This window comes from Macrobrachium rosenbergii, chromosome 2 (assembly GCF_040412425.1).
Source record: "Macrobrachium rosenbergii isolate ZJJX-2024 chromosome 2, ASM4041242v1, whole genome shotgun sequence".
Classification (NCBI taxonomy): Eukaryota; Metazoa; Arthropoda; class Malacostraca; order Decapoda; family Palaemonidae; genus Macrobrachium; species Macrobrachium rosenbergii.
The window spans coordinates 74,836,148-74,848,947 of record NC_089742.1 but is presented as its reverse complement, the minus strand read 5'-3'; the positions used below and the strand labels follow the sequence as shown (position 1 = coordinate 74,848,947).

At 38.5% G+C, this 12,800-nt stretch overlaps 1 protein-coding gene across 6 annotated transcripts in view; it reads right to left on the bottom strand.

Annotated features, from left to right (window-relative positions):
- LOC136848721 (transcription factor E2F5-like) overlaps positions 1-5,189 on the bottom strand; it is a 96,840-nt gene extending 91,651 nt beyond the window's left edge. For 2 of the 6 annotated variants that reach the window (XM_067121246.1, XM_067121272.1), the window contains exon 1: positions 5,098-5,189. The gene's annotated coding sequence lies outside the window, so the exon portion shown is untranslated. Of the gene's footprint in view, positions 1-4,637 lie in introns of all 6 variants that reach the window. The other 4 variants (XM_067121264.1, XM_067121289.1, XM_067121257.1 and 1 more) reach the window with 3 other exon arrangements.
- Between the last annotated feature and the right edge of the window lie 7,611 nt (positions 5,190-12,800).

Here is a 12,800-nt window from a genome sequence, read left to right as displayed (position 1 = left end):
ATTTTTTTCTTATCAGATAAATCAGCTATTATTTTTTCACATTCTCATGATTATTCTGTTGATTAAATCACAGTATATACATAAATTCTTTACTGATCATAAAATTAATTTTTTACTGATTTGAATATTATGAATGATGCATAAAAACTACACAGATATCATTTGAATATCATGAATGATACATAAAAATCTAAACTTTTACCATTTTTAGCAGAAAATACCACAGCAAAACATGTGCTATTTGGTTCATCCATAAGGTTACTCCTATCGTGAAACCTGTAAGTTCACCTCAGAGTACAACAATTCACAAGAATGTGTAGATAAAACAATGGATAAAAATGCTGTAGCAAGTTTTTCAACAAAAAATATTTTCAGGAACAGTATTCCAAGCTCTTAATACCCCAATTTGCCTCCAAACTGAGCTACTTTGAAATTCAATCAAAAGCATTTTACAAAAAAAGTTAAGTATATCTTAGTTTAACCAGACCACTGAGCTGATTAACAGCTCTCCTTGGGCTGGCCCAAAGGATTAGACTTATTTTATGTGGCTAAGAACCAACTGGTTACCTAGCAACGGGACCTACAGCTTATTGTGGAATCCGAACCACACTATACCGAGAAATTAATTTCTATCACCAGAAATAAATTCTTCTAATTTTTCATTGGCCGGCCAGAGAATCGAATGCAGGCCTAGGAGAGTGCTAGCAGAGTATGATATAGACCCATCCAATGAGGAACTACAGCATTTTAAAACCATCCATAGATATCCATGAAAAATTTTCAGATTTACTTCATCCCATTTTATACTATCTGGAATCCTAACAAATTCTGCAGTCATTTCTAATTCTCTGTACATAGCAAATCTTGTAAAGAACTGCTCAACTGCTAACTCAGTAAATCTTGTAAAGAACTGCTCAACAGCTGACTCAGTAATGTTTCAAAAAAGCTTGTTGGTCTATTTTTTCATCCTTAGAGAATGGAATGGAATATAGAGTTTAGGCCAAAGGCCAAGCTCTGGGACCTATGAGGTCAATTAGCACTGGAAAGGAAATTGATAATAGGTAGGTTTGAAAGGTGTAACAGGAGGAAACGTCGCAGTTACACTATAAAATAACTGTTAGGAGAGGGTGGATAGCAAGATGGAAGATAATATGAATGGAGGTACAGTAAAAGGAATGAAAGTGGTTGCAGCTAGGGACCAAAGGGACACTGCTAAGAACCTTTAGTAATGCCTACAGTGCACCCCGTGAGGTGCACTGACAGCACTAACCCCCTATGGGGTTCATCCTTAGAGATCATTATGTAACATTTACAAAGAAAACAAGTCCCTAACTATACTTACTCCCCTTCCTGCCAAGGCAGTAGGCTGTTACCATATAAAAGAAATTAGATATTTATCTTTCTACTTACTTTTTTGTGGTAAGTCTCAGGTTTTGCATGCTAGAAGGAAGTCGTTAGCATGCACCTTTTGGCACACGTGCCAAGGGTTGCCTTTCCCTAATGTAGTGCACGATTTTGCTGCTCTGAGTAATGAGCAAATGCGTTTTTTTTTTTTTACTGGGATTAATTTTTTGAGAAAGAGTGGCATCTTTGGATATGGAAAATGAATTGTTGAAATGGAATAGAGTGGTCACAAAGCTAGAGAATGAGCATGAGTACCCAGTTCAATTGGAGGGTCAAATTTGGAAAAACTGAGGATGAATTATCATTAACATAGGATTGGAAAATGTAAGATATGAAAGTCATGTCCAACAAATGATAGGCAAATGTTAGACAAAATTCAATAATGTAAATGAGAGGCAAATGCCGGGAGGAATTAAATTTGTATATTTTGGCTCTCACAACCATTATCAATTCCATCTTTTCCAGGTTTGTGGATTGAATGTTATACTTTCTACAGAATTGAAGTGGGATCCTGAGACTAAATTTTTTATTACAAAAGTTTGGTTAATGAGCCTGTACTGAAACCTGACAATCTAGAAAAGCTCATTTGTAAAAGTACAGATTTAGATTTAGCAATTTTTTTGTGACAGCAGGGTTTGGTTTTACAAAAAAATAGTTGGTGGCAGTGGAGTTGATAATTCAGAGGTTAGATACATAAAACTCTTTTATTCAGTATGTATTAAAAATGTTACTTATAAGATTTCTTAAGTATTTGCTTTACTTATGAGATTTCTAAAGTATTTGCTTAAGATTAAGTTTTGGAAATTTTGATAAATTCCGTAGTATTACCATTACCTGTCAAAAGTTGAATTAAGTGAATGGCTATAGTGTGAACAGTAAAAAATGTCTTTTTGTACAAGTAGCATTATAGAATGCAAAAATATCTGCATCCCTGTTAGATATAGGTTGAGCTTAATATTAATTAATAAGTACACGAATGTGAGTATTTGCGATTGTATATGCATAGCCTATGCAGTATATTTGTGAACAGGCCTAAAAAGGAAGTGTATCTCTTCTTGCCTGAAGTCCCTCCATAAAAATCAAACCCATCACACAGTAAACCACTTGGTAGATCATACAACGGTAGATCAAAGTAGTAGCTCCGCGGTGGCGATTTCCTTCTAACCACTTTTTCTACAGTTTTTTTGGTTTCTAATTATGGATTTACCTTCAATTTTCGTCACACGAATGTAATTAACCCCTGAAGTCCATCCAACAAGGGGTTTCCATACGATCTTCACAAGACAGAGCACGGGTACGTCTGTTTGGAACGGTTCATATCCCATCCGGCAAGTGCAATAACTTAACGTATGGGTACCCCCCCAAGCCAGCACTAAACACGGCTAAGGGACATTCCATTGCCCTGATGCCAGTACTAAACATGGCGAAATGCATTTAACTCCCTCCTGTTGGCGAATGGCTCCCTCTCATTTTCCCCCTCCAGAGGGCACCTCCTCAACGTAAACATGTCCGCTCCATCTGTGTTCTATCCCACCCGAAACCCCGAATTCCCAGTCCCCCTTTACTATTGAGTAGAGTTAGGGGGGCAAATAAGTTGGCCAAAAACACTCACTCACCACCAGTATCAGAAGCCCTAAAAGTGTAGAAAAAACCAGTTTCCAAGGTAAAAACATGCACGGAGCTAGTACTTAGAATTACCCATACAAGTGTATCAAAAGCCACATAAATCAAGTATAACCAGAATTCCTCTTAGGAGCAAATGCAGCGTAAGGAGTCAAGTGCTACTGTAGGCCTAGTAGGCATTTCTGAGGGAATATGACCTAACCAGAATTACCTTTGCCTAAACTAACCTTGGACACCTGGCCAGGTCAGAGGGACTTTGGGCCCCCCTGGACCCCAAGTCAGTCATGATCCCTAAATTGGCATTTTATACCCACTTAACAACAGAGCATACTCAAGTTTCAATAAAATATATGGTCTATAAACAATGTACATGGTAAACACCTGCCCTCTCCCATAGCGATTAACTAGTTGTTTAAAAACCACATATTCTGGCATTCTGAATGAGAATGATAATAATACAATGGCCCTTTGAAAAATGGCTTAATAATGGCTGATCTGTTTTTAACTAAATGTTGCAATCACTCCCAAAAGTGCCATGTTTAACACCAGCTCCACAGGAAGTTAAAACAAACAAAAACATCTAAGTCACTGTACTTTTACAATAGATTTTAGTATAATTTTCATATCAAGCATATTTAGAAGAAGTACAAAACTCTAATATACAGTTGCAGCAATTATCACTTTAAATAATCGCTAAAGGGATTTAGAACTTAAACCACTGCATCTGCATATAGGCCTAACCTAGAGCAGCAGGGTTACATGGCTGGGGGGAACCTGAGAAGCAAGGCACCCCATGACTCATATCCCTAGCATGATCTACAGCATCTCATATCATGAAAGTGATAGACAAAATTTAACCAAAGCCACCTAGTCCTAACTTGCCGAGGAGGTATTGTCTGCCTCCCTCTTGGCACTGCACATAGCATATCATATGCCTTACCTTAATGGAGGCAATCATTATTATAAACAGAATAGGCCGACCAATAACATGACCACCACATAGATGAGACCTGCAAGCACTCAAGTAAAACTAATGTGTCGAGTACAATGGAAAATAATCACCTCAGGGACACAGCACTGCCCACCAAATCTCCAAATAGGCTACGTGGTCACCATCCCATACGAAGCCAATTCTAAACAACAAGCCTACCCGAGGCACAAGCTAGTTAAAAAATTCAAATTGCGAAAGCCCAAGTACTCATCCACCACAGCGAGTTGGCCTCGAATGCACCTAATGCATCCCAGAAATCCTATTCCCTCCACACGAGTGCCCAGAACAAAATAATTTCAGAGGTCAAGCTCCCCTGCCGTAACCAACCAAAATCCAGCCGCCCAAAATCTAGTCTCATTTAGTGTTGGAATATTCGTGCAAACCTTCAGCAACTGCGGGCTGAAGGTGTCCCAGCCCAAGACCAAGCCACCAGGGTTCTCCACGGCTATTTAAATGCCTTGCAGTGCCGAAGGGACTCCCTAAATATGTCTGTGATAAGTGTTCGGATTCGGGACCCTTAAACTTGAGAAGTAAATATTTAGCGCATTCGCTTGCTCACTAAATTGCGTCCAGCAAGAAAATGATGTCCAATACCCATAGCCCAGAATCTGAACACTACCTTCAATATGTCCTTTTAAAATGAAAATCCAAGCAGGTGGTGGTATTGTTGAGGTCACCCCATCAGTCCCCCCAAAATCATTCGCCATCGCCACCGTCAGTCCACCAAAATTGTCGAGACGGCTTTAATACATCCGGTTTCGATAAACACGGCTCAAATTTGCACAATTTCAGTTTCATGAACTATAGTCGAGCACCTCTCCTGTAAGCGTTCGAACAGAAGTGGGTGTAGGAAAAGTCACCTGTGAGCAGGAATTAAGGACGACAGAGTGAAGATATTCGCGCGCGTCCCATGCTGACTCGGTGATGGCCGCCCAGCCCGCCAAAACTTCACCCCTAACTTCCGCAGGTAAACTACACCAATTCCGGCACTATATACAAGTTCTAGTTGGCTAGGAAAGACCATTTACACTCTCGCAAACACTAATATAAATAGCAAACTTGGCAAAAAGTACACCTACTCCACATGTGAGGTTATATGGAAGGGCGCCACTTTCCCTCTTCAGCAGGGCTCCTCCAGTGGACAATAAGTGGCGCCAAACTCCAATCCCGATATACCATACAAATTTCCCGCCAATCCCACTCAGTGAGCGTTCGTACATATAATCCCACTTTATTTCTCATTTTTCTATTCTCTTTCTAATTTTAAGTTATTATTTACCGAGATATAAACAAACACTATATATGTATTACATAAGATAATGAAGTTTTTCACTATTTTCAATGAAATAGCGATATAAACAAAACATGTAAATTTTAAACAAAAAGCCACCAGATGTCCTCAGACTCGATTTAAAGCCACGGTATTTTGGTAAACAAAGACGCAAATGGATGTTAAGCATTCATTTACGCTTATGCTTTTCAGATTGTTTGGAGAGCATTTTTTGTTATCATATTTATTTATAAATTTATTTTAATTGTTTATCAATGGATACTTTAAAGTTTGAATCAATTTTGTGCTCTACATCAAGATATATTTGTTATCATATCCTTTCATGCTCGCTACCGGTTGATGATACCATAAGGTCGATGTGTAGAGAGTTAAATGGCCCAGCTGTTGGGGGTTTGGCACAGCCAAGATATATCCCTGGTGGTACCGACTAAGCATACTCGCTTGTTGCCTATAGGTCAACAGGATTATCCTACTATCGTTTACCTGTACTACTTTTTACTGAGAATGACGATTTCCCTCTGAAGTTGCAACCCCATCCATTCGAAAAGTGGGCAATTAATTGCCCATGATTTAACTTACCGTTAGGGTAAAGAGACTGGCAGTAAAAGTTGACAGTCTGGATGATCAAAATGTTCAAGTGCACGGCAGAGAATATGTTCTGGAGCAACAAACTGTACTAAATTCATTTTCATGCTTTTTAATTTTTTCGTGACAGGTCAGTGCATAGTCGGGTTTTATAGAATACCAAGAAATAAATGAATAAATTACTTAAATGTAATATCAAAATGAGCTATTCGTATCAGTAAGATGGTAACACCAATTCGCGAGGATTTTTTTCTCGTACAACATTCACATTTAACGAGGAGTAATATCTCTTTGGACGAAGTTTGAAAGTAAAAAGTTGTACAATCCCTCTGAACGAAGTTGCAGACAAAACTAGAATTTATACATGCCCAGAATTTGACGTGCAGGCTGGAAGGGTTCTAGCACGTAAAAATACACAACTAATCATTGTCAGTTTTCACAATCATTATTTTGTTCTTTCAAAGGTCTTCATTTGTTTTCACGCTAATTCGGGTATGATGCAACGCTCGCGCATTTAAATTTAAAAATCGGATTGCTCTCCTTTATTTTATTCCGTTTGTCGCCCGGATGCTTTGTTCAGGATTTTGTTTTAATAACTGCTCTCACGAGATCAATTCATTAGGTTTTCTCAAGCAGTACTTTGTGGAAATAACGCTTCTGAAGAAGGCATTTGTACATCCAGCCTTGCATATCCTCTGAATTGCCTTTTATGGGTGTTTGCTGTGAAAACTTTGAGACTGGTATTTTCTGTAACAATCATTATTATTAATCGGAATGCGCACAATGTCCCATTGAACAAGTCAAACTGTATTGCCGCCAAAGAATAGCAACAAACCGCTTGTGGAAAACCCAACCGGTCCAAACAGGACTCTGAAATATTAGTCTGAATAAAACTTTTAGCAGACAGGCGATATGATCTGCAATCATCTATTTTTGAAGGACGATGAGTTGATGGTGCTGGAGGCCTTTTTGATGAAAACAAATGTACCGTCACTAAATAGCCAATATATATATATATATATATATATATATATATATATATATATATATATATATATATATATATATATATATATATATATATATATACATACATACATACATACATACATACATACACTAGCTGACTAACCCGGCACTGCCTGGGAAAACCTTGAATGACAACCAATAAACTCTCTCTCTCTCCCCAGTTATATTTCACCCCTTCTCACCCCCCCATTCCTGTCGGGTCTGAACTTGGACTTAAAGGGCATCGGGAGTGTCACTATTCATCTCAGCAACCTCGAAAACTATGTATTAGACACTAATATCTATTTTCAGTATTTTTACGTGTCACCCCCTTCCCACCCCAACCCCCACCCCCTTTGGTGCCAATGATGTCTTACCCCCACAGTATTCTTTTCGAAATAGTAAGTCATAAGTACACCATGTTTGGTTGAAATTCATCAATGCATTTCAGAGTTTTGCTGGAACATACACACATACATACATCCATTTATATATATATATATATATATATATATATATATATATATATATATATATATATATATATATATATATATATATACATAAGACCTGTGGATTTACAAATGTGAGTAAATCCTTTATTGATATATATGGTATACACATGTATATAAATATATATATATATATATATATATATATATATATATATATATATAGCTGACCATCCTGGAGCTGCCCAGGAAAACTCTGAAGGATTCAGAAAAATCTTCCTGCACCTCCTCGTACTGACTGTCCCATTTATCAATGAACTACTGTGTTGACTATCCCTTTCAACCAAACATTACTTTTTTGACTGTCCCATTTATGCAGGTATTACTGTAATGACTCCCTTTTATCCATAAATTACTATAATAACTGTCCCTTTTATCCAAATATTACTGTTCTGACTGTCCCATTTATCCAGACATTACTGTGATGACTGTCCCATCTATCCATGTATTACTGTGATGACTGTCCCTGTTATCCATTTATAACTGTGTTGACTGTCCCTTTTATCCAGGTATTACTGTACTGACTTTCCCATTTATCCAGATATTACTATGGTGGCTGTCCCTTTTATCCAGGCATTACTCTACTGACTTCCCAATTATCCAAGTATTACTGTACTGACTGTCCCTTTTATCCAGGTATTACTGTGGTGACTCTCCCAGTTATCCATGTATTACTGTGCTGACTGTCCCATACATCCAGGTATTACTATGCTGACTATCCCTCTTACCAAGCATTGCTATGCTGATTGTGCCTTTTATCCAGATATTACTGAGGTGACTGTCCCTTTTATCCAGGTATTACTGTGGTGACTGTTCCATTTATCCAGATATTACTGTGCTGACTGACACTTTATCCAGATATTACTATGCTGACTGTTCCTTTTATCCATGTATTACTGTGGTGACAGTTGTCAGTCACCCAGATATTACTGTGGTGACTGCCCCCATTTATCCAGACATTGTTGTGCTGTCTGTACCTTATATTCAGGTATTACTGTTCTGACTGTCCCTCTTATCCATGTATTACTGTGGTGACTGTACCATTTATCCAGGTATTACTCTGCTGACTGTCCCTTTTATCCAGGTATTTTTGTACTGTCTGTCCCTATTATCCAAGGATTACTGTGCTGACTGTCCCTTTTATCCAGGTATTACTGTGGTGGCTGTCTAAACCTTGATACAGAATTATTAAACACAGGAAAGAAAAGCACTTTCAATAATATATTTCTATGGTATCTTGCACATGAAATGAGGTATGCTACGCCCATAGAGTTTATTTACACATGAAATGGAGTATGAGAAGCCTGTAGAGTTCATGTACCACATAACTTGAAAAATTAAGGGGGTACAGGTTTGAAACCAACCCTTTTGTCTAAGTTTGGTCAAATGATGGCCATGTGCCAAATATTTTCTTGATCAGTCAAGAGGTTTGGATTTCTATAGTGCACTAACATACAAACATTCACTTTTATAAATAAGACTAGCTGACCGACCCGTCGCTGCCTGAGAAAACTCTAAATGACAACTGATAAACTCTCTCTCTCTCTCTCTCCCTTTTGACAATTTATATTTCACCCCTTCTCACACCCCATTCCTATCAGGGCTGAACTTGTACTTAAAGTGCATCGGGGCTGTCACTGTTCATCTCAGCAACCTTGAAAACTATGGATTAGACACTAATATATGTCATTTTTTACATTTTATTTTTCACCCCTTCTCACTCTAACCTGCCCTTCCCATCATGGCTGAACTTGGTCTTAAAGAGCATCAGGAGTATCATCATTCATCTCAGCAACCTCAAAAACTTTGAATCAGACACTAATAACTGTTGTTTTCTGTTATTTTTACATGTCATCCCCTTTCCACCCCCACCCCTTTGGTGTCAGTGATGTCATACCCCCACAGTATTCTTTTCCAGATAGTAAGTCATATGTATACCAAGTTTGGGGCTGAACTTGGACTTAAAGGGCATCGGAAGTGTCACCATCCATCTCAGCAACCTTGATTAGACAGCAATATCTGACGTTTCCAGTTATTTTTCCATGTCACCCCCTTCCCACCCCACCCATGCCCCCTATGGTGCCAGTGATGTCTTACACCCACAGTATTCTTTTCCAGGTAGTAAGTCATATGTATGCCAAAATGAGGTATGATGAACCCATAGAGTTTATTTAGTTGCTAAAGTCTACAGGGAAAACCAGCCCCGTTTAAGGGAAGCCCTTCCCACCTCGCCCCCGTTGGTGTCTTTTGGTGTAGTGATGTTTTACCCTCACAGTATTGTTTTCTAGATAGTAAGTCATATGTATACCAAGTTTGGTTGAAACTGCTCGATGTGTTGCAGAGTTATGTTGGAACATACACAAACATGCACACACATATATACATACATACACCATTTTTATATCTATACTAGCCGACCAACCTGGTGCTGACCGGCAAAAACTCTGAATGACAACCAATAAACTCTCTCTCTCTCTCTCTCTCTCTCTCTCTCTCTCTCTCTCTCTCTCTCTCTCTCTCTCTCAACTTTCCCTCTTTCTCCTCCCTAACACCACCTCTACTCACTATCTCACTTTCTCTCCCTCTCACCTCTCTCTCCCTCACTCTCTCCCTTTCCTGTTAAGATAGTTGCTTCAATTACATTGCCCAGCATTTTTGACATTTTTTTTTTTACTTCTTCTCACCTCTCTTCCTATTGGGGGCTGAACTTGGACTTAAATGGCATTGAGAGTGTCCCCATTCACCTCAGCGACCTCAAAAACTACGTATTAGACACTATTGTTTGTTGTTTTCAGTTATCTTTACATGTCACCCACATTCCACCCCCAGCTCCTTTGGTGCCAGTGATGTCTTACCTCTCCCCTGCCCCCGCCCCCCCACCGCAACCAACAGTATTCTTTTCCAGATAGTAAGTCACATGTATACCAAAATGAGGTGTGCTAAATTCCTAGAGTTTATTTAGTTACTAAGTCCTCCCCACCCTCACCCCCCACCCCTTTTGGTGCCCTTTGGTTCTAGTGATCTTACCCCAACAGTGCTCTTTTCTAGATAGTAAGTCATAATTATGTATACCAAGTCTGGATGAAATTCCTCAGTGTGTTTCAGAGTTATGCTGGAACATACACACACACAAACATACATACATACATCCATTTATATATATATATATATATATATATATATATATATATATATATATATATATATCTATATATATATATATATATATATATATATATATATATATATATATATATATATATATATATATCTACATATATATATATATATATATATATATATATATATATATATATATATATATACATACTGTATATTATATACTACCTGGCCAACCCGGCGTTGCCAAGGAAAACTCTGAAGGACTCAGAAAAATTTTCCTGCACCTCCTCGTACTGACTGTTCCATTTATCCACACATTACTGTGATGACTGTCCCATCTATCTATGTATTACTGTGATGACTGTCCTTTTCATCCATGTATGACTGTGTTGACTTTCCTTTTTATCCAGGTATTACTGTACTGACTGTCCCTTTTATCCAGGTATTACTGTAGTGACTTTCCTATTTATCCATTTATTACTGTGGTGACAGTCCTATTTATCCAGTTATTACTGTGGTGACTGTCCTTTTTACCCAGGCATTACTCTACTGGCTTTCCCAATTATCCAAGTATTACTGTACTGACTGTCCCTTTTATCCAGGTTCTAGCAGACCAACCAGGCACTGCCTGGGATAACTCTGAATGACAGCCAAAAAACTCTCTCTCTCACTTTTCCCTCTTTCTCCTCCCTAACACCCTCTACTCTCTCTCTCTCTCTCTCTCTCTCTCTCTCTAACAACCCCTCTACTCCCTCACTTCCTCCCTTACACTCTCTCTCTCTCTCTCTCTCACTCTCTCTGTCACCCCCTCCCAACCCCCACCCCATCGGTGCTATTAATGCATTACGCCCACAGTATTCTTTTCCAGATAGTAAGTCATATGTATACCAAAATTAGGTATGATAAATTCATATGTTACTAAATCTATGGGCATAACCAGCCCCGTTTTACTGGCAAAACCATCCCCATTTCAGGGAAACCCTAACCCCCCTTTGGTGCCCTTTGGTGCTGGTGATGTCTTATCACAAAAGTATTCTATTCCAGATAGTAAGTCATATGTATACCAAGACTGGTTAAAATTGTTCAGTTCCTTTCAGAGTTATGCTGGAACATACATACATACATACAAACATACATTCATTTATATATATATATATATATATATATATATATATATATATATATATATATATATATATATATATATATATATATAGATTACTGTGGTGACTCTTCCAGTTATCCATGCATTAGTGTGCTGACTGTTCCATACATCCAGGGATTACTCTGCTGACTGTCCCTCCTACCCAGGTGTCACTATACTGACTGTCCCTTTTATCCAGACAATGCTGTGGTGACTGTCCCTTTTATCCAGGTGTTATTCCACTGATTTTCCCAATTATCCAAGTATTATTGAATGGACTGTCCATTTTATCCAGGAATTACTGTGGTGACTCACAATTATCCATGTATTACTGGGCTGACTGTCCTGTATATCCAGGTATTACTATGCTGACTGTCCCTCATACTCAGGTATTAGTATGCTGACTGTCCTCTTTATCAGAACATTACTGTGGTGACTGTCCCTTTTATCCAGGTATTACTCTACAAACTTTCCCAATTATCCAAGTATTACTGTACTGACTGTCCCTTTTATCCATGTATTACTGTGCCAACTGTCCCATACATCCAGATATTACCATGCTGACTGTCCCTCCTACCCAGGTATTAGTATGCTGACTGTCCCTTTTATTCAGGTATTACTCTACTCACTTTCACAATCATCCAGGTATTACTGTACTGACTGACCCTTTTATCCAGGTATTACGGTGGTGACTCCCAATTATCCATGTATTACCATGCTGACTGTCCCATATCCAAATATTACCATGCTGATGTCCCTCTTACACATGTGTTACTATGCTGACTGTCCGTTTTATCCAGACATTACTGTGGTGACTGTCCCTTTTATCCAGGTATTAATCTACTGACTTTCCCAATTATCCAAGTGTTACTGTACTGACTGACCCTTTTATCCAGGTATTACTGTGATGACTCTCCTAATTATCCATGAATTACTGTGCTGACAGTCCCATACATCCTGGTATTATTACGCTAACTGTCCCTCCTACCCAGGTGTTACTGTGCTGACTGTAACTTTTATCCAGACATTGCTGTGGTGACTGTCCCTTTTACCCAAGTTCTACTGATTTTCCAAGTTATCAAAGTAGTACTGTACCAACTGTCCCTTTTATACAGGTAT